This window comes from Rattus norvegicus, chromosome 12 (genome assembly GCF_021556685.1).
Source record: "Rattus norvegicus strain SHRSP/BbbUtx chromosome 12, alternate assembly SHRSP_T2T, whole genome shotgun sequence".
NCBI classification, from domain to species: domain Eukaryota; kingdom Metazoa; phylum Chordata; class Mammalia; order Rodentia; family Muridae; genus Rattus; species Rattus norvegicus.
This window is the reverse complement of record NC_141545.1, coordinates 52,332,294-52,356,217: the sequence shown is the minus strand read 5'-3', so window position 1 is coordinate 52,356,217 and position 23,924 is coordinate 52,332,294. Positions and strand designations below refer to the sequence as shown.

General features: G+C 44.8%; 2 long non-coding RNA genes across 6 annotated transcripts in view; one reads left to right on the top strand and one right to left on the bottom strand.

The window, feature by feature from the left end:
- LOC134481214 (uncharacterized) overlaps positions 1-23,924 on the bottom strand; it is a 77,289-nt gene that overhangs the window by 51,375 nt on the left and 1,990 nt on the right. For 2 of the 5 annotated variants that reach the window (XR_015634917.1, XR_015634919.1), the window contains exon 2: positions 12,151-12,322. This is a non-coding gene — a long non-coding RNA (uncharacterized LOC134481214). Of the gene's footprint in view, positions 1-5,428; positions 5,557-12,150; positions 12,323-23,924 lie in introns of those variants that run through there. The other 3 variants (XR_015634912.1, XR_015634911.1, XR_015634913.1) reach the window with 3 other exon arrangements.
- Positions 883-5,766, top strand: LOC102554233 (uncharacterized). Its single transcript, XR_015634922.1, has 3 exons — positions 883-1,081; positions 5,061-5,195; positions 5,455-5,766. It is a non-coding gene; the product is annotated as an uncharacterized LOC102554233 (long non-coding RNA).

Here is a 23,924-nt window from a genome sequence, read left to right as displayed (position 1 = left end):
TCCAGAGTCTGCTTAGATGCTGTCATGCTTCCTGTCATGGTGATAACCTTAAAACTGAGCAAGCGTCTAGTTAAATGCTTTCTCTTGTGATAGCTGTGGCCCACGGTAATGTCTCAGTGACTGCTTGCACAAGGGCCCAGTCAATGTGGGCAGTGGGAATACAAGAAAGGTGGCGGGGTGTGAGCCTGAGGCGAGCCAGAGAACACCCTTCCTCCACGGCCCCTGCTACACAGTTCCTGCCCTGACTTCCCTCAGTGACCGGGTACGGCATGGCTATGTAGGATAAAACAAAACCTTTCTCCAAATGCTTTCAGTTGTGAGTGACGGCCATGGAAGTAGAGAGCAAACTAGAGGTAAGGAAGCGTCTACAGTCAGTTTCCATGACTTTCTCAAAAAGGTCTTTGGCATGATTACTCCTTTCCATATTCCCTTCTCCACCCTGTCCTCCCTTCCCTTCCTGTTACAACCTTTCCCTTTAGCCCTTTGGGATTCTGTATTCTGCTGTAGAGAGGCCTGGCCATCCATGATTCTGTATTCTGTTATAGAGAGGCCTGGCCATCCATGATTCTGTATTCTGTTATAGAGAGGCCTGGTCATCCATGATTCTGTATTCTGTTATAGAGAGGCCTGGTCATCCATGATTCTGTATTCTGCTGTAGAGAGGCCTGGCCATCCATGATTCTGTATTCTGCTGTAGAGAGGCCTGGTCATCCATGATTCTGTATTCTGTTATAGAGAGGCCTGGTCATCCATGATTCTGTATTCTGTTATAGAGAGGCCTGGTCATCCATGATTCTGTATTCTGCTGTAGAGAGGCCTGGTCATCCATGATTCTGTATTCTGCTGTAGAGAGGCCTGGTCATCCATGATTCTGTATTCTGCTGTAGAGAGGCCTGGTCATCCATGATTCTGTAGTCTGTTATAGAGAGGCCTGGTCATCCATGTTCACTGCTATCCTATTCCAACAGCCAGGGAATGAAAACACCGTGTCTGTCCATCAAATGATGGATTTCAACCAGAGCAAAGCAGCACTCTCCCTAATGCAGAGGAAGGCCTGTTAGAACACAGGCAGAAATGGGGGGTGAGTTGTTTTTTTTTTTTTAAATGGCTGTGACAAAATAACTGACTGAGAATTTTAAAATAAGGAAAGGTTTGCTTTGCCTCATGCTTCCAGATGTGCTGGTTGGCATGAGCTAGTGAAGTGTGTCAGAGCAGAGCAGAGCACATCACTGTGACCAGGAAGCAAAGGAGGATGACAAAGGCTGTGTGGTGGTTTGAATAAAAATTGCCTACTAGGAAGGGGCACTATTAGGAGATGTAGCCTTGTTGGAGGTGTGGCCTTGTTGGAGGAGGTGTGGCCTTGTTGGAGGAGGTGTGGCCTTGTTGGGGGCAAGCTTTGAGGTCTCAGATGCTCAAACCCGACCTAGTGGGACTTTCTGGTCCTGGTGCCTGCTAATCTGGATGCAGAATTCTCAGCTCCTTCTCTATATGCCTTCACTATATCTGCCTGCATCCTACCATGATGTTGAATGGACTGAACCTCTGAACAGTAAACCAGCCCCAATTAAATGTTTTCCTTTACAAGAGCTGCTGTGGCCATGGTGCCTCTTCACTACAATGGAAACCCTGCCAGGCCCTGAGAGCACACCTCAGCGGCCTGCTTCCTCCAGCTAGGCCTGCCTCCTTTTGCCACCTTCTGGTAATGCCATCATATTGTCAAACCATCCCTCAAGTCAGAGCTTTCAAGATGCAATCATCTGGAAAACCCATCTCTCTCACACACACACACACACACACACACACACACACACACACACACACACACAGGAGCTCTGACCTGCCCGTGGATTCTCAATCCTCGTGGGGGAAGGGAGTAAGAAGACTGAAGCCTCAGCAGTGAGCTCACCATTAAAGGACAAGGGTGAAGGCATTGCTCAGAATGTAAATGCAGCCAAGCATAAAATCATGAGACAATTGGTGCTGAACACAGACCATCCAGGTACAGTGTGCTAAGGAGAGGCAGGCTCAGACAAGCTTCATCTTGGAGTCTGAGAGTGGAGAACAGCACTTAGGGAGGGGCCTGGATGCCATTTCACTGCTTTAAAAGATCTCCCAACAGCCATGTCGGGGAGGGGATGAATGGCAATGTGAAGTGACCTGCCCGTCGCTGGATGATCGTGACAGCTCACCAGGAGCTGCTGTTCTTCCAGCTGCAAGTACAGCTCTGTGACCGTTAATGTCTCCCTCTCTCCCTCTCTTTGTCTCTCTGGTTTTTTTGAGACAAGATCTTTCTGTGTATTTCAGACTAGAGTACAGGAAGAATCAATAGATATGCAGAAAGAAGAAAAATATTCCAGGAAAATTCTAACTCAAAGTGATCAGGTGCAGGTGAGATTACAGGGAGAGACATCGCACTCTGTGAGGCAACCAACAGACCTGAAATATGTCAGACACAATAAGGGAACCTGAAAGATTAAAACATACTTTTTTGCGTGTCTTTTTTTCCCTGTATCCAAAAGCACAGCCGCAAATATATGTGACTGACCCCCCCCACACACACACACACAAACACACACAGGATGAGAGGCTGTCACCTACTACACCAGAGAATTCTGGCATGCTTCTTTCTGTTCCTAGGTGTTGAACACACAAATCCAAGTCACTGAGGAGAGAGGAATTGAGCCAGGCCACTGATAAACCTACCTGGTGTTTGTAGGCAGAACACTGTGGCCCAAACTGAAAAGGGAAAGATACTAAAACACTTGTGTCTACTCGTAGTTGTCAACTTGATTCCATTGGGAATCAACTAAAGCTCGGGCTGCCTAGGCACGCCCGTGAGGGGTTTTCTTAATTAGATGACTCGAGGCAGGAAGACTTTCCATCTGGGCTGCACCTTCTGGTGGCAGCCCAGAAAATGACTCGGAAGAAGGAAACTTTTGTTTTTTGCCTGCTTTCTCTCGCTCTCTCTCTGGCAAGTCCATCTACTCTGTTGCTGCAGCTGGTATTAAATCCAGTTTCCTCAGGAGTCCATTGTGGACGTAAGACCAGCAGCTTCCCAGGACTCCAGCACTAGACAGGGACTGCAGAGACACCCAGCTTCATGGGCTGAACAATTATTGGACTCTTGGCCTTTCTGTCATGAGACACACGTGTGCACCCCTCCCCCCACACACACATGCCCAAAGACTTGGTTTGATTCCCAGAACAGAAAGGCGGAAGGAGAGAACTAACTCTTGAGGGTTGTCCTCTGTCTGCCATGTTTACTATTGGCACAAACGCACATGTATTCATACATATATGTGCAAACATCCCAAACACGCACTAACAGAAAATATAAAGAAAAAATTGTTTGCACCTGCTCGTAATCCCAGCACTCAGGAGGCAGAGGCAGGTGGATCTCTGTGAGCTCACTGCCATCCTGGTTTATATGGCAAGTTCCAGGTCAACCAGGATTACATAGTGAAACTCAAAAAGAAAAAAGATAAAGTCCTTCATGTATAATACCTACCAAAGCCACTTGTGACAGTGCACACCTTTAATCCCAGCCCTGGGAGGCAAAGACCTCTGAGGTCCATACCAGGCTGGTCTACAAAGACAGTTCCAGAGCAGCCAAGGCTACACACTGAGACCCGGGCTCAAAAAAACAAAAACAACAAATTCCATTGAAATGTGTTAAACTATGCATTTAGAAGATAGACACATTTTACTTATCTAGTACATTGGTCATATTCACATGCCCAGGTGTTTATACAAGATTGAAGTTATACTATAAACATGTAGAGAATTTAGCTCTAGTTATGAAAAAGGCCTAGAGCCACGAGGAATAGGAAGCCGTGAGACATGAGGCAGAGGACTGCCTCCCGGTTAAGAAGCCGCCTGGCTTCACTAAACCACAGGGTCTGCTTACAAGCACCAACACCGTACGTACAAGCTCAGCTAGTTCGTGCTGGGACTTGTCCAACTGAGAAAGCTAGCAAGGGCTACAGGACACACCAAATCCATCTGGAGATATCACGCAGAGACTTGCCAGGACGAAGGTAGTCAGAATGCCAAGTTAAAACCACACCGGCCTTCAACCATGTTAAACCTACATTAAGATTGCTCATCACTTTTTCTTTCACGTAATGTGTCATGTAGCCAAGGGAGGCCTTGGATTCCCCCAATCTGGCTCCTCCTTCCACCCAGTGGAACTAATCAACATTAATTCCCCAGCCATTCTCAATCTGCGGGTCTCGACCCCTGGAGGATCAAATGACCCTTTCACCGGGGTCACCTAGAACCATCAGAAAACACACATTTTTACATTATAACTCATAATGGTAGCAAAATTAGTTATGTAGTAGCAGTGAAAATACATTTTTTTCTTGGTTGGGGGGTCATCACGACCTGAGGAACTGTGTTAAAGGGTCGCAGTATGAGGACCGCTGGATTACAAGATAGTGAGTACGTCTCCCACACCAGGCTTCAGTTGACCATGCACTATGGATGATAGGAAATGGCTTCTCATTTTGGGAGCTGGTGGATGACAGAACACATCTCAAACCTGACTGTGATGATCTGAGTTTAGTCGCTGGGACCCGCATGGAAGGAGATGAGAATCCACTCTGACCTCCTAGAAGCTCCGGTCCATATGGGAAAGTGCACGGGCACACATATACAAATGTATATAAACAAATGCCATCTTCAAAAGTGTAAATGATGGGCAGGGCCATCTTTATCCCAGCATTAGGAACAAAGAGGCAGGAGGATCTCTGTGAGTTCAAGGCCAGCCTGATCTACAGAGCAAGTTCCAAAAAAGCTGGGGCTACACAGAGAAAGGACATCTCAAAAATAATCATAAAAGATGAAAACCATAGCAATAAAACTATAACTGACTTGACTGGAGCTATAAGCCTCTGGGCCGGGGAACTACAAGCCACTGAGCTTGAAGGCCCATAATTGCTGGCGCTCAAAACCTGAGGGCTACCTCAGGCTACCGAGGAGGGTCTTTCTCCCCACTGACATCTTCCCTGCTTGACACCTGTTGCATTCAAGATTTTTCCTGTCTTTAAATTCTTTAGCTGGCAGAGAAGAGGAACCTGATCCAGGCCCCAAGATGGTAACACTTTGGGGACCTCATCTCGGGATGTTTTCTGAGGACCATCAGCTCATCGAGGACAGTGTAAACCAAGGCAAAGCACTGAAGGCATAGGAAGGTGTGGCCATTGGGCTCCAGCTCTCCCTCATCTTGGATTTGGGGGGTAGGGAAGTCCTCCACCATTCATGAGGGTGTGGTTGCCATTTCATTTCTTCCCAGCTTGTGATAGTTTCGTTTGGAACAAGCAAAAGAAACTTATTCTAAGTGCTGCTATCTCACTTTCAGATTCCATTTAATCATAGGGAAAAACCAAATTCAAAGTCCCAGGCCCTAGGGGAGCTGGGGACTTACCAATAGCTGAACGGCTTCTGTTGTAGGCAAACAGCTGTCTGAGTCCAGTCATCTCAAGAACAACTTCTCCGTCTTGCTGCCAGGGTCAAGCAAGTTCACGATCCCAGGCCCAGGAACCAACTCCTATCCTGATTAATGGAAACTCCCTTGTTCAACCCTTTATGTCAAAATATGATTGGACAATGCTACAGCCCACCCAGCTCTCCCTCTCTTTATGGTTTCATCCCTTAAATATGCTGTGCAACGTCCCTTCAGGGTCATAGTTTAGATCCTGATTCTGTTCTGTGGTCCCGATCAATCGGTAGCAGTTTGATTAAAATATACTTTTGTCATCTGCACTGACCTTGTGTTTGAGTTATGTTGGGTTTATGGTGGATTAAAGCAGACCCCACAACAGTAGTTTAAATTAGGAATGGTTCACAAGGCTCACAGATTTGAGCCTCACTCACTAGGGGTGGCTCTACCTGGCAGGGATTAGGAGGTAAAGTCTTCCTAGAGGAAGCGTGTCACTGGGGGTGGGATTTGGGGTTTCAAATGCTCAATGACCCTCTTACTGCTGCCTGTGCATCCAGCTGCAGAACTCTCAGTTACTTCTCCATGTCTGCCTGCATGCCTCCATTCTTCCCTCCGTGGTAACAACAGGCTAAAACCCAGTTAAATGCTTTCCTTCAGAAGAGTTGCTGTGGTCATGGTGTCTCTTCACAGCGACAGAGCGCTGACTAAGATATAGCTGTTCAATAGATGAGTAAGCTTCCCAAAATGCTCCATATGGTTTGGTTAATTTGTTGGTGTATACAAACGCTTTGTTGGTAAAAATTAATTAACACTTGTTTGTGGAGATACAAAAATAAAGCTACATGAAGAAACTAGATTAATTAAACTTTGAAGACTCACTGCCTAGCCATAATAATCAAAACAATATTGTAGGCAGGCAAGATGGCTCAGTGGGTGAAAGTGGCATTCTACTTTGCTTTCTATGTCTATGATAAAATGCTGACCAAAGCCAACTTGGGGGAGGAAAGTTTGTCTGGCTTGCACATTGAGATCATGATCCAACCCTGAGGAAAGTCAGGACAGGAGTTCAAGCAGAGACCTGCTTCATAAGCTCCCACAGAATAGCCCATTTCCACTCTGAACACACCATGGGTTTTCTAGCCCAAACTTCCAAACATGTCCACAATCCTCCCAAAACCAATATGGCCAGATCTGTCACAACAATATCCTATGTCCTTGGTACCAGTTTTGGTCCTAGTTTGCTCTCTGTTGCTGTAATAAATACCATGACCAAAAGCAACTTAGAGAGTGTCTTCATAGGGATTTAGCTCAGCGGTAGAGAGCTTGCCTAGCAAGCACAAGGCCCTGGGTTCAGTCCCCAGTTCCGATAAAAAAGAAAAAAAAAAAAGAGAGAGAGTGTGTCTTCATCTCTTGCTATGATAAAACACCATGACCAAGGCAGCCAAGGCATTTAATTAGATTCATGGTGTCAAAGGGTTAAGTGTTCACAATGGCATAGGGGCAGGAATAGCTGAGAGTTCACATCTTGATCTGCCAACTTGGGGTGAGGAGGATGGGGTTGGGGGAAGCAGACTTGGAGATGGTGGGAAGACTTTTTAAACCTTAACCTGTTCCCCAGTGACACACCTTCTCCAACAAGGCTATACCTCCTAATTCTTTCCAAACAGACACCAAACATTTGAATGATGGAAGCTAATCTGGGATATCTCTTTCAAACACAGGGAGTAAAGTGTTTTGTTGATGCCTATGTCCAAATCACGGTTCATTATGAAGGCAACTCAGAAACCTGGAGGCAGGAACTGAAGCAAAGGGTACGGAGAAGTGAAGCTGAAATTTCTGGTTCCTTCAGAGACTCGGTTGTGTCGTGTGGTGTTTATCTGGAAACCATGTTATGAGAGGATGTTTTTGCTGAAGCAGACATGTGGGAGGATGTTTTGCTGAGAACAGACATGTGGTGTTTTTCTAGAAGCTGCCTGGGGAAGGCATTTTGCTAGAGCAGACAGAGCACACGTGGTGTTTGGAAAGGATATTAGTATAACCCAATAGACAGTGGGTGACACCGTACGTCACTGGTTCATCTTGCCACTCTTTGTTGGTCTTCCTTGAGCTTTGCTGATGCTGCTCTTCGCTGATGATGTGGTGGCATTGGTTCACTTTGCCTTCTTTGCTCACTATCATTCGTTAGAACTTTGTAGAGAGAAATGCAGTTATGGTTTGTTTATGCTTGGCCCAGGGAGTGGCACAATTAGAAGGTGTGGCCTTGTTGGAGTAGGTGTGGCCCTGTTGGAATAGGTGTGTTAGTGTGTTATGGTGGGTGTGGCCTTTAAGACCCTCATCCTAGCTGCCTGGAAGCCAGTATTCTCCTACAGCCTTCAGATGAAAATGTAGAACTCTCAGCTCCTCCTGCACCATGCCTGGCTGGATGCTGCCCTGCTCTCACCTTGATGATAATGGACTGAACCTCTGAACCTGTAAGCCAGTCTCAATTAACTGTTGTCCTTATAAGATTTGCCTTGGTCATGGTGTCTGCTAACAGCAGTAAAACCCTAACTAAGACATGCATCAAAAAAACTTCTGGTGGTGTTCTGGTGGCTTCTTGCTGCTTCCTCGGACTGGGGCTGATTGGTATAGCCTCACGTTTGTTTCTGGATTGAACTGCCCTTGTTGATTGTGAGTGGATTGAGCTACTGCTGCTGACTCGTGTGACCTGAACTGCTGATATCCTGACAACGAAGACTGGGTTCACTCCAAAGAACCATCTCTAAACAAGTCCACATTCCTCTTTGCCTTATTAGCCTTTCTTTTCCACTACCTCTGGTGATGTGGGCTAGAGGGGAGGTTAAAGAGTTTAAAAACACTTATCAAAGTAGACTTTGGAACATATAGGCTTAGAGATATGTGCTGCTTACTGGCTTGCTCCTGCTGGGTTCATATCTTTCATATACGACCTAGGACCACCTGGGCCCTCCCACATCAATCACTGATAACGATCATGTCCCACCATCTTACCCACAGGCCATCTAATGGAGACCTCAGCTGATGTATGTACCCTCATCTCTGATAACTCTAGCTTATGTCAAATTGACAGGAAGTTAATTAGCAGTTGTCTGCCCTGAAAGCCCAGTCACCTGAGTCCAATCCCTGAAACCTCTGTGAAGGTGGAGGGAGAGAACAAACTCCACAAGGCTGTCCTCTGACCGCCACGTGTGCTGTGGTGCAGGTGTCCACCACACACCATTTCAAAAGTGACATCTGTTAGCATGATACACTCAGATCAGTGGAATCAATTAAGACTCTGAGCTGCAGGGCTGGAGAGATGGCTCAGCGGTTAAGAGCACCCGACTGCTCTTCCAGAGGTCCTGAGTTCAATTCCCAGCAACCACATGGTGGCTCACAACCATCTGTAAAGAGATCCGATGCCCTCTTCTGGTGTATCTGAAGACAGCTACAGTGTACTTACATATAATAAATGAATAAATCTTTAAAAAAAAAAAAAAGACTCTGAGCTGCAGGCTGGAGAGACGGTTCAGTGGTTCAGCGCTTGATGCTCTTCCAGAGGATCCAAGTTATATCCCCAGTCTCTGCGTGGCAGCTCACGACCATCTATAACTCCAGTTCCAGGATGTCCTACAGGGTCTCCTCCTCCAGTCTCCAAAGACACTGGGCATCCTCAGATGCTCATCCATGCACATACGCATAAAACACCACATGCATAAAGTAAACATGTAAAAATTAAAGACAGACACAGCATGTGGCCAATTGATTTTCAGTGAAGGAGGGAAGTGAAACTAGGAGAGAAATAGCCCCACACAAATGAAACTGTTTTAAAAAGTGAATGAACGAAAGGTCAGGAAACCCGAGTGAATGGAAAAGGTCAGTCTCAGATTCCACTCTGGAAAACTGTTCAAGAACAAAATCGAAAGCTGTGTGATCCAGGATGCAAAGATTTCCTAAATAGGACAGAAAAACAATGAGCCGTGAAGGAAAAAAAATGGTAATAACTTTTCATGGAAATTTTAAAATTCACAAAGAACCCATGCACAGTACACATGCGGAAATCAGAGAGCAGAGCATGGGGCTCATCTGTGTCTATGGAGCTCATGCCTGTCCATGGGGCTTATCTGTGTCTGTGGGACCCATCGAGTCCATGGGGCCATCCATCCCCATCCTTGGGACTCATCTGAATGCTTGGGGCTCATCCCCGTCTGTGGGGCTCATCTGTGTTCTTGGGGCTAATCTGCATCCTTGGGGCCCATTCGCGTCCTTGTACTATGTGGGTCCCAGGGATGGACCCTCCTCTGGTTGCCAGGCTTTAGGCAGTATGCCACCAGACACCTGAGACTTTCTTTTAAAAACAGAAAGGCAAGCTACTGCCTTTGGAGCAGACACTTGTAACACACAGGTCTGAGAAAGGACCAATATTTGGAATATACATAAATAACCTCTTACAACCCAGTAAGAAAACAAACAAACCTAAAAATGGCTGGGATGACATGCACCACCCAGGATGTGTGAAGTATAGCCAGACACATCTGTGTACGTCGGTGGCGTGAAGCTCTTAAAAAGGTAAGCTTAACAAAGAGGTATTTGACAGAATATTTAAACTATCCATCTAAATCGGTATGCCCCTTTGGGTACCCCCTTTATTACTCAGTACCACCCACGCATTAGAAGACGGAGCAGTGGCTGGGAAGACTGAGAACTCTCAGTGTTGGTGGAACCTTCTCTTCAGTAAGTGTACATAGTCATTCTTAACTAGAGGCAATTTTGTCACAGGTGACAATGAGTGAGATCTGGAGACAATTAGGATTTCCAGGACCTAAGGGGAACTAGGCAGTGGATAGAACAGGATGTTAGAAGACTTTCTACTTGAAGAACTTCTGCACAAAATAATCCTCTGGTCCAAAATGCCCAACACAGAAGCAGAGAAACTCAGCTGTAAACGAAGTGCCAAGGCCAGGTGAGGCAACCCAGCATTTGGGGGTGGGAGCAGGACGATTAGGAGTTCAAGGCCAGCCAGGACTACCTGAGTCCTTGTCTCAAAAAAAAAAAAATCATTGCCCCAAACCCACAGACAACGTGACACAGTTCTGCAATCTGTCTATGCATTGTAGGGGAAGTCAAGTATTATAGCCATTGTCAACACAGAAACACACATACAGGTACACTCTGTCTTATAAACTCTGTCGTTTATCCATGCATTGCTGAAATGAAAGGAGATGGAGTTGTACCACAGCATGTGTGTGGAAGTTGGAATGTCAGTATTTGGGGTAGCAGGTAAAGGAGGCAAAGCTCCCCAATGCTACCTTTAGCAGCCCAAGGGGGTCCCCTCGAGTTTTAAGGACCTTGGCTCAGAGCAAACCAAGATTTGCAGTCTCCACACTGGAGGGAGTTTCAGGGAGCCAGCTGGTGAGGCAGAACTGGAGGCTACATTAAAGGTACTGACTAGGGGTTGGGGATTTGGCTCAGTGGTAGAGCGCTTGCCTAGCAACCGCAAGGCCCTGGGTTTGGTCCCCAGCTCCGAAAAAAAGAAAAAGAAAAAAAAAGGTACTGACTACAATCTTAAATATGATGGTTAAGACAAAGAGATCTGTTTGTAAGAAAGTATGGCTCCTAAGAGTGTAAGCACCCCAAAATGAGTCACAGTTTGTTGTTCCTACAACAGTCATATTCGGGGTCCTGGTGGGGTTAAAGTTAGTTCCTGAGGGGCACTTGGTAGGATTGTGGTATAAAAGAATTAGTCTGTCCCATGGCAGTATGGAAGGTATCTTTACTCTGAACGCTTCTGTTTTAGATTCTCCAGCACTTTCTACAGAAAGGAATGAGTCCCTGCCCCAGGCCATAATTCTTATGCCTGTGTCACTGCCACTTTAGCACACAGCATCTCTATGGGACAGGAGTATTCACATATGTCAGCAGCTCCTCGGCAAATGTTGTCCATTGTGCTGCAGTTCTTGTTGCTCCGCTCAGACCCCAAGATGAGGTGCTCCTCTCTCCCTGATATCCCCATATTGCCCTCCCTATCCTGCCTCGAGAGGACAGTTTGTAGAGGCAGTTCTCTCCTTCCACCATTGCGTAGGTCCAAAGAAGGAGTCTGGGTCATTTGGCTAGCACTAACTGTTCACCAGTGGATCATCTCACTGGCCCGATAAACACACACTCTTAAATGTTTTTCCCAGTCATTTATTTCTCTCTCTCTCTCTCTCTCTCTCTCTGTGTGTGATGTACATACAAGATGTCATGTGTGACGGTCAGAGGGCAGCTTGTGGAAGTTAGTTTTCTCCTTCTACCTGGGATTGAACTCGGGTCATCAGGCTTGGCAGTGGCAGTCTTACTTGCTGAGCCATCTCGCTATACAGCAGGCACATAATCATTCGTGTATCAGAACAAAGAACAGGTGCTGAGAACAATGTTTAGGATCCTGACTTTCTTTTTCTTTTTTTATATATTTTTAGGATTGAAAAAAATAAAAGATATGGACCTCAAGATCTTGTTTCCTCCTGACCCCATGCCACATCCATCTTCTGATTGATGGTGCTGGTGGTAGTGGTGGTGGTGAGGGTTGGCGTGTTGTTTGTGTTTTTGCAGTGAGACCTGGACATCTGGACTTTTTTTCACTGATTGTGTGTGCCCTCCCTGCCCAGCATACCATGTTGTTGCAATCCAGTCTAGTACATCAGTTCCTGAACCCTGAATGTCCTACTCACCCCAATCCTTAGATAAAGCCCAGGTCCCACGTCCAGTCTTCTGGCCTCATCTGTGCCTTCCCAGACTCCAGGCTTTGTTCACGATGCACAACCTGTGTGCCAACCCAGCCAGCTGTGTGTGTCCATGTCAGACACACAATCAGTGAAAAAAAGTCCAGATGTCCAGGTCTCACTGCAAAAACACAAACAACACGCCGACCCTCACCACCACCACTACCACCAGCACCATCAATCAGTCACATGGAAATGTCCTCCAGTGAGAACTACTTACATGTACCTCAGGACACAGATCTTTAACCAACAATCACGAACATCAAGGAAGGCACAGAGTTTAAAGTAAACAGAAATGGTTTAATGAATGGAAAGAAAATAAGTGCTGAGTGATGCCCAAGAAAAGACAAAGATGGCTGCACAGAAAGATAGACCCACTCCAGGACCTCAAAGCCAAATTAGTAAGAGAAGAACTGATGAGAACGCATGCTGAAATGAAGATGAAACTGCAAATCCCAATAGCCCAGTCAGGAAACTCAGAGGGGACGTCTCACAGGTACAGTCATCAGCCTGCTGACAGGGTTCAGCAGGTGCCGGGCCGACCACCAAGCCTGCTGACCCGACTTCAGTCCCTGGGACCTACATGCACACTGTGGTACACAACCCAGTGGAAGGAAGGAAGGAAAGGAGGGAGGGAGGGAGGGAAGAGAGAGGGACAGAGAGACAGACAGACAGACACAGAGATAGACAGACAGAGACAGAGACAGACAGACACAGAGACACACAGAGACACAGAGAGAGAGACAGAGACACAGAGATAGACAGACACAGACAGACAGAGACAGACACAGAGAGAGAGAGAGAGGGAGAGAGAGAGTCAGAGAGAGTCAAAGAGAGAGACACAGACAAAGAAAAAGAGGATGGATAGACAACACAGGATGGTAATCAAAGAGAAAACAGAATATCAGGTCTCAAAGATGGAGCTGAGAAATTAGAACCACAGAAGTAAATATGAAAAATACTAAAAGCAGACGGGAGGAATGTGCAGGAACAGTGAGACATCACAGAAGACCAAATCTTTGATTATAGACGAAGGGGAAGACCCCAGCTCAGGGGCATAGAGCACTGAACTTAAACAAGATTACAGAAGAAAACTTCCCCAAACTGAGGGGAGGCATACCAAAACAGATGCAAAAAGCACACAGAACACCAAATACACAAGACAAGAAAAAGAAAACTCCCCATGGCATATCATGAGCATGAAAGGCAGCAGGGAAAAACAAAAAACAACAAAAGAAAGAAACAAGCTCACATGTAAAGGAAAATCCATCCAAAACTCAGCTTGTTTCTCCATTGAATTCTAGAAGAGCTATTGCAGTGCTTATTTTTCTGGGGATCAGTACACCCCCTTTTACTCCTTAATGTGTACTGGGAGTTTCTACCCCACTTCTTGTCTGTAAGTTCCCAAGTAAACGACATAGAAACACTGTAATTTGTTAAAAAGCTGTTGGCTCTGAGCTGGGCAGGCACTGAGCTATATTAATCCCTCCACCTGTTAAAACCTATGCAAACGCCAGTCACCTCTTACCTAACTGATGTCTCCTGGGCTGTTTTTGCTCCAATTAGTCTGACCTCCGGGTGTACTTCTCTTGGCCACATGCTCTTAGCCTATCTCATCTAATGAGGACCTCCTGCTCTCCCAGTCCTCCTCCTTCCCCTCTCCTCCCCCCCTCCTCCTCTTCCTTCTCCTCCATGGTCTCTCTTGAGATCCCCTCCTCTTCATTCTAAGGCCCGCCTTCCTATACTTTCTGCCCAGTCATATGCCCAGCCATTTATTGACCAATTAGGAATTAAATTGGGGAGCAAGTTTTTCACAGCAAAGGCTGTTGTCTGTGAGAACTCACCTGGACCGTAACCAGATCTTAGGGTTCAGAATTTAACATTTGTACACATACCACTGGACCAACCTGTTGAGGTTTGGTCTTGTTGTCTACTGTAAGGCTAAGTGCGGGCCCTCAAAACCTGGAATCTGTATTTAGACCTATGACCCTGCCCTCAAGTTATTTCTGGTTGGTAAATAAAGATGTCAGCAGCCAATAGCTGGGCAGAAGAGACAATGGTGGGGTTTAGGTTTCCCAGGCTTGGGGTCAGAGAAGAAGAAAGTGGAGGAGGAGAGATAAGTTGCCATCAGTTAGATAGAGTCATGAAAACGTGGCCCTGAGGGCTGGCCAACTGTAGTTAAGACCAGCCAAGATGAAACATAGTAACAATGTTATCCATATTATTTGGATAATAATGTTATTTTGGTCTTATCCATAGGAAAGTAATTCTAATAGCATAGAGGGTAGGTATTCTACCAAGCTCTTGTGCTGTTAAAGGCTTACTATGAATATAAAGGTTGTGTGTGTCTTTTTCCCAGGAACCCATTAAAAGATGGAAACACTGTAAAAGAGGGAAGTGTGTTTTTGTTTTGGCTGACAACAGACAATAATCTGTTCAGTAATAACTGTAGTTCTATATATCAGCTCTAAGAAAGATCGAACTCAAACAGACTTTGAAAAAAGAGGAGAATAAGAAATTAGACGTCAGAATAGAGGCCATAAAACATAGGCTAGAGGATATTTTAAATTAAAATTAAAAACCTTCAAAAGAATCCAATCTGGAACTTACAATAACACCGAAAGTGGTAGTTTCAGATGAAAGATATCCACAGGGCTATTAAATTTTAGAATGGCAGCCCATAAAAAAAATGCAATATATTGAATTAAGAATCCAGACTCTACTTATGGATACTAACTTAGAGCAATATATTACAATAGCTTATGTGTTTCATTTTGTAGAATTTGAAGAATTGAGATGGGTGCACGTGTTGATACATCATACAATTGATACATACTCAGAATTCCAAAGAGCTTCTGCCCTGATTTCTGGAAAGGCCGAGTCTGAGATTGCACATTTACTAGAGATGATAGTTTTCTTGAAAACTCCTTTCAAAATTAAAGCTGATGAATACATGCCTGTTAGAGATATACCACACAATCCTGCAGGACAAACTCTCGACTGCTCAGCTTTCATTAACAAGTCAGTGAATAAATGGAGGGCAATGTTTACACAACCATTTAAACAGGAAATACTCGGAATGAGAATTATAATACCATGTCCCTATTGCAACAGGATAGGGGGACAGAGAAATCAGCATTTGAATAATACAAAGATAATCTTTACAGTGCACAAAAGCATTGTACCCACAAAAAGTCTGGAGCAGTGTACTTCAGATTCTAAAAGACCATGACTATCTAGACTACTATACCCAGAAAAACTATCTGCCGTAGTTGAAGAGAGAAAGACCTCTGCATGGTACACCTAGTCTAAAAGGATTCATGTCCACCAAACCAACCCTAAAGAGAATACTAGAAGCAATGCTTTGAAATGAAGAGAGGTGTTACTCAAAAGACTCTACAAAGGAAACAAAAATAGATGAACGAGGCCACAAACAACAACAACGAACCAAAATGACAGCAACCAGCACACACTTTTCAATAATAACTTTAAACATCAATGACCTCAACTGGCTAGTCAAAAGATACAGGCTAGCCGAGTGGACTGCAATACCAAGCACATCTTTCTTTGGTCTACAAGAAACTCACCTTAACTTTAAAGGGAGGTACCAGCTTGCAGTGAAAGGACGGAAAAAATTATTCCAAGCAAATGGGACCAGGAAGCAAGTAGGTACTCCTAGCCTGATATCTGACAACCAGATTTCAATCTAGAAGGGCACTTCATTCTTGTTAAGGGATTGATTAGCCAAGAAGACTTTATAATACTAAATGTATGTGTACCAAACCCCAGTGCATCCAATTTAATAAAAAGCATACAAGTGGAAAGACAGACTAATACCAACCCAATAGTGGGTGATTTCAATATGCCACTTCCTCCAATGGACAGGTCACTGGACAACAATGATTATAATAAAATAGAATTAAATGATACCGTACACGGACCTAACAGGTATCTCTACAGAATATCCTACCCAGACACTAAAGAACGTAATGCTACTCAGTGACTCCGGACAGCTTTTCTAAAATAGACCACAGCCTGGGATACAAAATGAATCTGCATCCTGTCTGAACATAATGCAATAAAACTTAAAATCAACAGCAAACAAATCTCTAGCAAGTCCACGACTCATGAGACTAAACAAATCATTACTGAATGATGACAGAATCATGAAAGCATTTTCTAAAATTCCTGGAACTAAACTAAAACAACAAAACCTCTTAAGACACATCAAAAGCATCCATTTGAGAGAAATTCATAGCTCTAACTGCCTACATCAAAAAAAAATCAGGATACAAATAAATGACTTAATGATGCAAATCAAGAATTTGGGAAAACAAGAACAAATCAAACTTAAATCTTGTAGATGGCTAGAAATAATAAAAATCAGCAGAAATTAATGAAATAGGAAAAAGAATCAATTTAAAGACTGGTTCATTGAGAAGATGAGCAAGACTGACAGAACCTTGACCCAACCAACCGAGAAATAAAGAACCCAAATTAACATATGTAAGAATGAACAAGGAAACATTACAACAGGCACCAAAGAAACCTAAACATTATAAGACAGTACTGTGAAAATCTGTATTCCATTAAATTGGAAAATCTAAAAGAAGTAGATGGATTTTAGGTTCATCCAAACCACAGAGCTTAAACTAAGAAGAGATCAAAGACTTACACACAGAGAGGACTGGAACAGTTACAAAAACAAAACAAAACAAAACAAAATCATATAACTACTAAGAATGTCAGGCACAGATGGATTCACAGTGGAATTCCATCAAAGATGCAGAGATGGTTCGACATATGCAAGTCAATAAATGTAAAAGTCATAAATAGGCTTGGAGGGTTAGGACTTTCTGCAGAGGATTCCATTTGCCCAGGAGTCAAAGACAACAAATAACAAGTGGTTCCTCACACTCAGAAGCTTCTGCACAGCTAAAGAAACAGTTGAGTGGGAGAGAGTATTTGCTAGCTATATATCTGACAGAGGATTAATATCCAGAATATATAAAGAGCTAAAAAACATCAAGAAAACAATCCAGTTTTTAATAAAAGACTAAGAAATATCTCAGTGTTTAACAATTAGGAAAATACAAATTAAAACAACACTGAGGGGCTGGAGAGATGGTTCAGTGATTAAGAGCACCCACTGCTCTTCCAGAGGTTCTGAGTTCACTTCCCAGCAACCACATGGTGGTTCACAACAATCTGTAATGGGATCTGATGCCCTGTTCTGGTGTGTCTGAAGACAGTGTGTCAGTATACTAACATATATAAAATAAATAAATCTTAAAAGAAAAACAACACTGAGATTTAATCCCACCCCCAGTCAGAATGGCAAAGAGCAATGGCACAACTGACAAGCGTTGTGATCCTGAGAGAGAACCTCAGTAACTGGTGGTGGGAGTGTAAACTGGTCAGCTTCTCTGGAAAGCCCTGTGGAGAACCCTCAAAAAACTAAACCTATTATAAGACTCAGCTGTTGCACTGGTGAAGAACTCCACAGATAAATGCTCAGCCTGCTGTGGCTGAAGTAACACTAGCCAGGAAATGGAAACAATGTACCCATCCTCAGGAGATAGAAACAATGTATATGTCCTTCCAACGATGATGCAATGTGCTACACATATACAATGGAATAGTTTTCAGCAGTGAGGAAAAGGAAAACCATGGAATTTGCAGGTAATGGACACACCTCGGATATATTATATAATATATATCCCAGACCCAGAAAGACAAACGCTGCGTCTTCTCTCTAGCCTGTGGTTTCTACATGGGTATCTTCAGCTAAATAAATAACCTGGAGTAACCACAGACCAGGAAAGTGAAGCAAAGATAGGAGAGGGAAGAGAGCTCTAGAGAGGGAAACATCAGGAGACCCAAAGAGGGAAATGGAAAAAAACAAAACCAGGTGTTAGGCTTTAACTGGAGAGGGACCATAGGCAACAATACAAGAGAAGGAAGGAGGAGCAAAAAAAGAAAAAAGAAAACTAAGAGCATTTGAAAAAGACATAGAGAATTGCTACATTCAATAAACATAATGTATAATACACATATATGGCTTAAATGAACTGATGCCAATTAGGGTGATAACACTCCTCACAAGAGCCATAGACTGTCTAATAAACCCCCCAGTACCGGGTATGAAAAACTTTTTTTGAGTTGTCAGGGGAGCACAAGAGACTCCCCAAAATAATACAGCCTATTGCTATTGCTCTTGGCTGCCCCCTACAAGTTGGAGGTAAGCCTTTATTGCTGAAGACACCATGCACTTTGGACAAAATATGTGAGCTGGACCCAACCCAAAAGCTTCCTCTCCGAACACTACTAGCTTTCACTATAGTCTAATGAGGCATGCAAGCACCTGAGGGAGGAAAGCAATCAACAGACTCACCTAGCTGTGGTGTCTTTGAGCCATAACAAGAACCAATGGGCAAGGTATCCCTAGATGTACAATGTCGTGGCATTAAATAGTGATGGCTATTCTTGGTTGCCAGCTTGACTACATCTACCAAGTGACAAGGGAAAAATCCTAGCTTTCAGTAAAGCATGGAACAGAAGGCTCTTCAACAGGTCCAGGCTGCTCTACCACTTGGACAGTATGATCCAGCAGACCCAATGGTACTTGAAGTGTCAGTGGCAGACAGGGATGCCTTTGATAGGTCCCTATAGGTGAATCACAGAGGAGATCCTTGGGATTTTGGAGCAAGGATTTACCATCCTGCAGACAAAAATTCTCCCTTAAGAGAGACAGCTCTTGGCTTGCTACTGGGCCTCAGTGGAAACTTGAACTTTTGACAGTAGACCACCAGGTTATCATGTGGCCTAAGCTAGATATTATCTGACCCATTGAGCCATAAAGTAGGATGTGCACATCAGCCAGCCATTATCAAATGTATATGTATGTGGTCATGCCTGAGCAGGTACTGAAAGCAAAGGCAAGGTACAGGAAGAAGTTGCCCAAATTATCTTTTCTACTCCTGTTCCAATGGGGTCTACTGCCAAGCATGCGCCTATAGGCTCATGGAGTGTGCCCTATGATCAGTTGACTGAGGAAGGCAAGGGCATGGTTTACTAATTGTTCTACATGTTTTGCAAGCACCACCCAGAAGTGGATAGCTGAAGCGTTGCAACCCCTGGGATGACCCTGAAAGATGCAAGTGAAGGAAAATCTTCACAGTGGGCAGAGCTCTGGGTAGTACACATGGTTGTACATTCTGCTTGGCAGGACATATGGCCAGATCTACATGTACTGATTGATAGTCTGTAACCAATGTGTTGGCTGGATGTTTGGGGACTCTGGAAATAACATGATTGGAAAATTTGTGAGAAAGACATCTGGGGAAGAAGTATCTGGATAGACCTCTGAATTGGCAAAAGACGTAAAGACACTGTATCCCAAGTAAATGATCATCACAAGGTGACTTCAGCAGAGGAAGAGTTCAATAATAAAGTAGACAGGATGACCTGTTCATTGGACAGTCAGCCTCTTTCCCCAGCATTCCCTGCCACTGCCCAATGGGCATATGAACAGAATAGCTATGGTGGCAGAGATGGGGGTTAAACATGGACTCGACAACATGAACTTCCACTCACCAAGGCTCTGGCTGTCACTGAGTGCCAGATCTGCCAACAGCAGAGAACAACACTCAGCCCCAAATATGGTACCATTGCCCTGGGTGACCCCCCCCCCCAGTGACCTGGTGGCAGGCTGACTACATTGGATCACTTCCTCTGTGGAAAGGACAATGCTTTGTCCTTACTAGATTAGGTATTCATATTCGATATGGGTTTGCCTTTCCTGAATGTAACGCTTCTGCCAACACTACCACTCATGGAATTACAGAATGACTTATCCGCCATCATGGTATTCCATGCAGTACTGCTTCTGACCAAGGAACTCACTTGACAGTTCAAAGAAGTTTAACAGTAGGCCTGTGCTCATAAAATCACTGGCCTTACCAAGTCCTCTGAAGTCACCTGAAGTCGTTGGCTTTACAAAGTAATGAAATAGCCTTTTGAAGACACAGTTACAGTGCCTTGTAACGGCGATGGGGTGGGGGAGCAGTAGCCTGGAGGGCTAGGGCAGGGTTGTCTAAAAGGGATTATGTACTTTGACTCATTGTCTAATATATGGTATAGTTTCTTCCACAGGATGGTGGCTTGAACATGCTTGGCCCATGGTAACTGGTACCCTTAGAAGCTGCCGTCTTGTTGGAGTGGGTGTGGCCTTGTTGGAGGAAGTTTGTCACTGTGGGGGTGGGCTTTGAGGTCCTATGCTTGAGCCCCACCCATTGCAAAAGAGAGACCCTCTTTCTGGCTGCCATTGGATGACAGTCTCCCCCTGCTACCTTTGGATCAAGATGTTGCACTCTCAGCTCCTCCAGCACCATGTCTGCTTGGATGCTGCCAGTTTTCCTGCCATGATAATGGACTGAACCTCTGGAACTATAAGCCAGCCCTAAATAGACGTTGTCCCTTATAAGAGTTGCCTTGGTCATGGTGTCTCTTCACAGCAATGGGAACCCTAAGATACACAGCCAGGATTCATGGGTCCAGGAAGCAGGGGATGAAAAGAGGGTGGAGGGGATCTCACTCTCATCCCTACTGACCCACTAGGAAGATGTTTGCTTCCTGTTCTTGCTAACTTAAGTTCTGCAGGCCTAGAAGTTTTGGTTCTACAGGTGGTGGGAATGCTTCTGCCAGGAAAGACAACAAACATTGCACTCAACAGGGGGAGCTCAGACTTCAGCATGGTCATTTTGAGGTTCTGATGCCCTTAAGGCAACAGGCTAAGAAAGGAATAACAGATTACGAGAGAAATCCAAATTATGAAGGAGAAATCAGAACACTTCTCCACAATGGAAGTGAAAAAGGTTATGAATGGAGTTTAGGAGACCCTCTAGGGCATCAGTTGTGCTGCTATGTCCTGTGATACCATGTCAACAGGAAACTATAACATCCCAAACTGGGCAGGATGACAAAGAGCACAGATCCTTCAGGAAGGAAGGTATGGGTCCCTCCTCCAGGAAAGAACTAAGACCTGCTGAGGTGCTTGCTGGGGGTGGGAGTTAATACAGAATGGGTAACAGAGGAAGGTAGTTCTAAATACCATCTAAGGCCATGTGACCAGTTGCAGAAACAAGGACTGCAATTTACATGAGTGTTTCCATCATATTTTGTTGTGTTTGTGTAGATATTTGTGCTCTCTTTCCTCGATTTCCTCATCATGTAATGCAATATTAATTGAGATAATATCAGTGGATATCCTTAGGTCTCGTACCCTGGACAAATGTCTGAGGTACTGTCTCAGGGTTTTACTGCTGTGAAGAGACACCATGACCAAGGCAACTCTTATAGGGACAACATTTAATTGGGGCTGGCTTACAGGTTCAGTCCATTATCACCAAGGTGGGAGCATGGCAGCATCCAGGCAGGCATGGTGCAGGAGGAGCTGAGAGTTCTACCTCTTCACCTTAAAGCTGCTAGTGGAAGACAGATTTCCAGGCAGCTAGGATGAGGGTCTTAAAGCCCACGCCCACAGTGATTTATCTATTCCAACAAGGCCATACCTCCAAATAATGCCACTCCCTGGGCCAAGCATGTTCAAAGCAGGACAGGTACCTGAGTAACGCATCAAAGCAGATATGGCTGTCAGGTTCTCCCACCATCCCTCAGTCCCTACCTGTTACAGGGTATGGCTAACATAACCTGTTCCATCCTCTAAATGTTTCCAGTCCAGAGGCTGAGCTGCCCTTCCCCCAGCTCTCTTCAGTATACCCTTTACCCTCATGACCTCTTGATTTGGCTCTTCTCTCCCCCTCTCTCACATGGACCAGCTCAGGGTTACGTTCATTCTGGATTCTCCCAGATGTCCCTGTCTCTGATTATGTTCTCCCTTTATCTATAATAAACCTTCTCCACCACACCTACGGGCAGTCATGTCCTTACTTTTTCTTTTTCTTTTTTTCTTTTTTTTTTGCTCAGTTATCATACTAAGAGTTGAGATATTAAAAAAGGATGCTGCTACCTATCCTTATATAATGCGTTTGTGGTTGTTTGTAGATAGTTACACGGCGTTAGGCATAACTATAACTTGTTTGCTTTCATTTGGAAACTAAGCACGGCGTAAGGAGACATGACTGTGTGCCAAGTGGGCAAGGGGTGAACTTATTGTGGCTACTCTTGGTTGTCATCCTTATGACATTCGGAATCAACTACAAACCCAAGTCACTGTTGGTGTGGAAATGTCTGGTAGTGTCATGTGGTACAGACTCACATGGTGTTTTGCTGAGGCGAGACCTATGGGAGGGAATGTGATGTTTGCAGAGAGTATAAACAGAACTCAACGAACAGTTACTGTGTGCTTGCATAGGTGGCCTTGCAACTGCTTCTTTGGTTTTATCTTTGCTGATCTTGCCTTCATTGAGATGCACTGCAGAGAACTTTTCCTGGCATCCCTGATGGACCTGGTAGCTCCCACTGACTCGTGCCAATTCAGGAGAGGCCTGGCTGTTTCCGCTGGATCATGCCACCCCTGCTGACTGTGTTTGGTATCCTGACACTACTCAACTGGGCTGCTGGTATCCTGACAGATTGGAATCACCTACAAAGAACTACTTCTAAACAGGTCCACATCCCCTTGTCCTATTTACCGTCTTTTCTCCCCTCCCTTTGGATGGTGGGCTAGAAGCGGGAGGGTGGGGGTGGGGAGGTGGTGTTGAAGTGTTTGAGAGCCCTTATTAAAAATCTAAGCCTATACACTGTGCACGCCTGTGAGGGATTTTAGTGAAGTGGATCATTTGTGGTCAGAGGACCTACCTTGAATCTGGGTCACACTCTGGTGGCAGCTGATATGAAGGACAAGGAGAAAAGAAGTTTTTCCTCTTTGCCTGCTTCCCTCGCTACAACTTCAGGATTACGACATATACCAAAGACCAGCCTCGTGGTCTGAGCAACTGTTCTTGTGTATTTATTCTATTGGTTCCATTCCTCTAGGGAATCCCTACAAATACAGTAACCAGCTGCTGTCTAATTGGAAAAAGGCCCAATTAACAGGAAGGACATGATGCTAGTTCTGAAAACGCAGCCAACTACATGTGGCTAGGGAAGCCACGGATCTCAGAGAAGCTACAACTGCCACTTTACCTGCAGAATCCCTACCTGCATTCTAAGTATTTGCCCTAATACCAGCCCGTAAGAGTGTATCTCAGTCCTCATCAAAGATCCTTTTTTGCAGCAGCAGGAGACCACTGCAGAAAGCCACAGTGGTCAAAATGCACAGGGCACTGACATGGGGAGCCCAAACCCGGCTGATACATCTACAACACAATCCTTGCAAGATTCTTTACTTCAGGTATCTTGAAGTCAATGAGCCAGGATTCAGGCCCAGGTCTTCAACCCCATTAATACTCAGGGAACAAGACAGAAGAGGGGGTGGGAGTATTGCAAGAGCCAGGAAGTTAGCCTTCCCCTAAATCTCAACATGGCTTCCTTAACAAGACTGGAACAATGCCAAAGACATTTGACATCCCAAGGTAGATGGAAAAAAATCTTACCCCCACTCCTAGATTAAGATCTATGGGCAAGTAACAACTGGACTCCAGACAGAAGCAAACAGAGAATTAGCCTTCCCTAGGGATGAGCCCCCTGACTGGTTATCTAATACTGAGTGGTCAGCCCTAGAAACTTATACATGTAGACAACACTGAATGGACTCACAA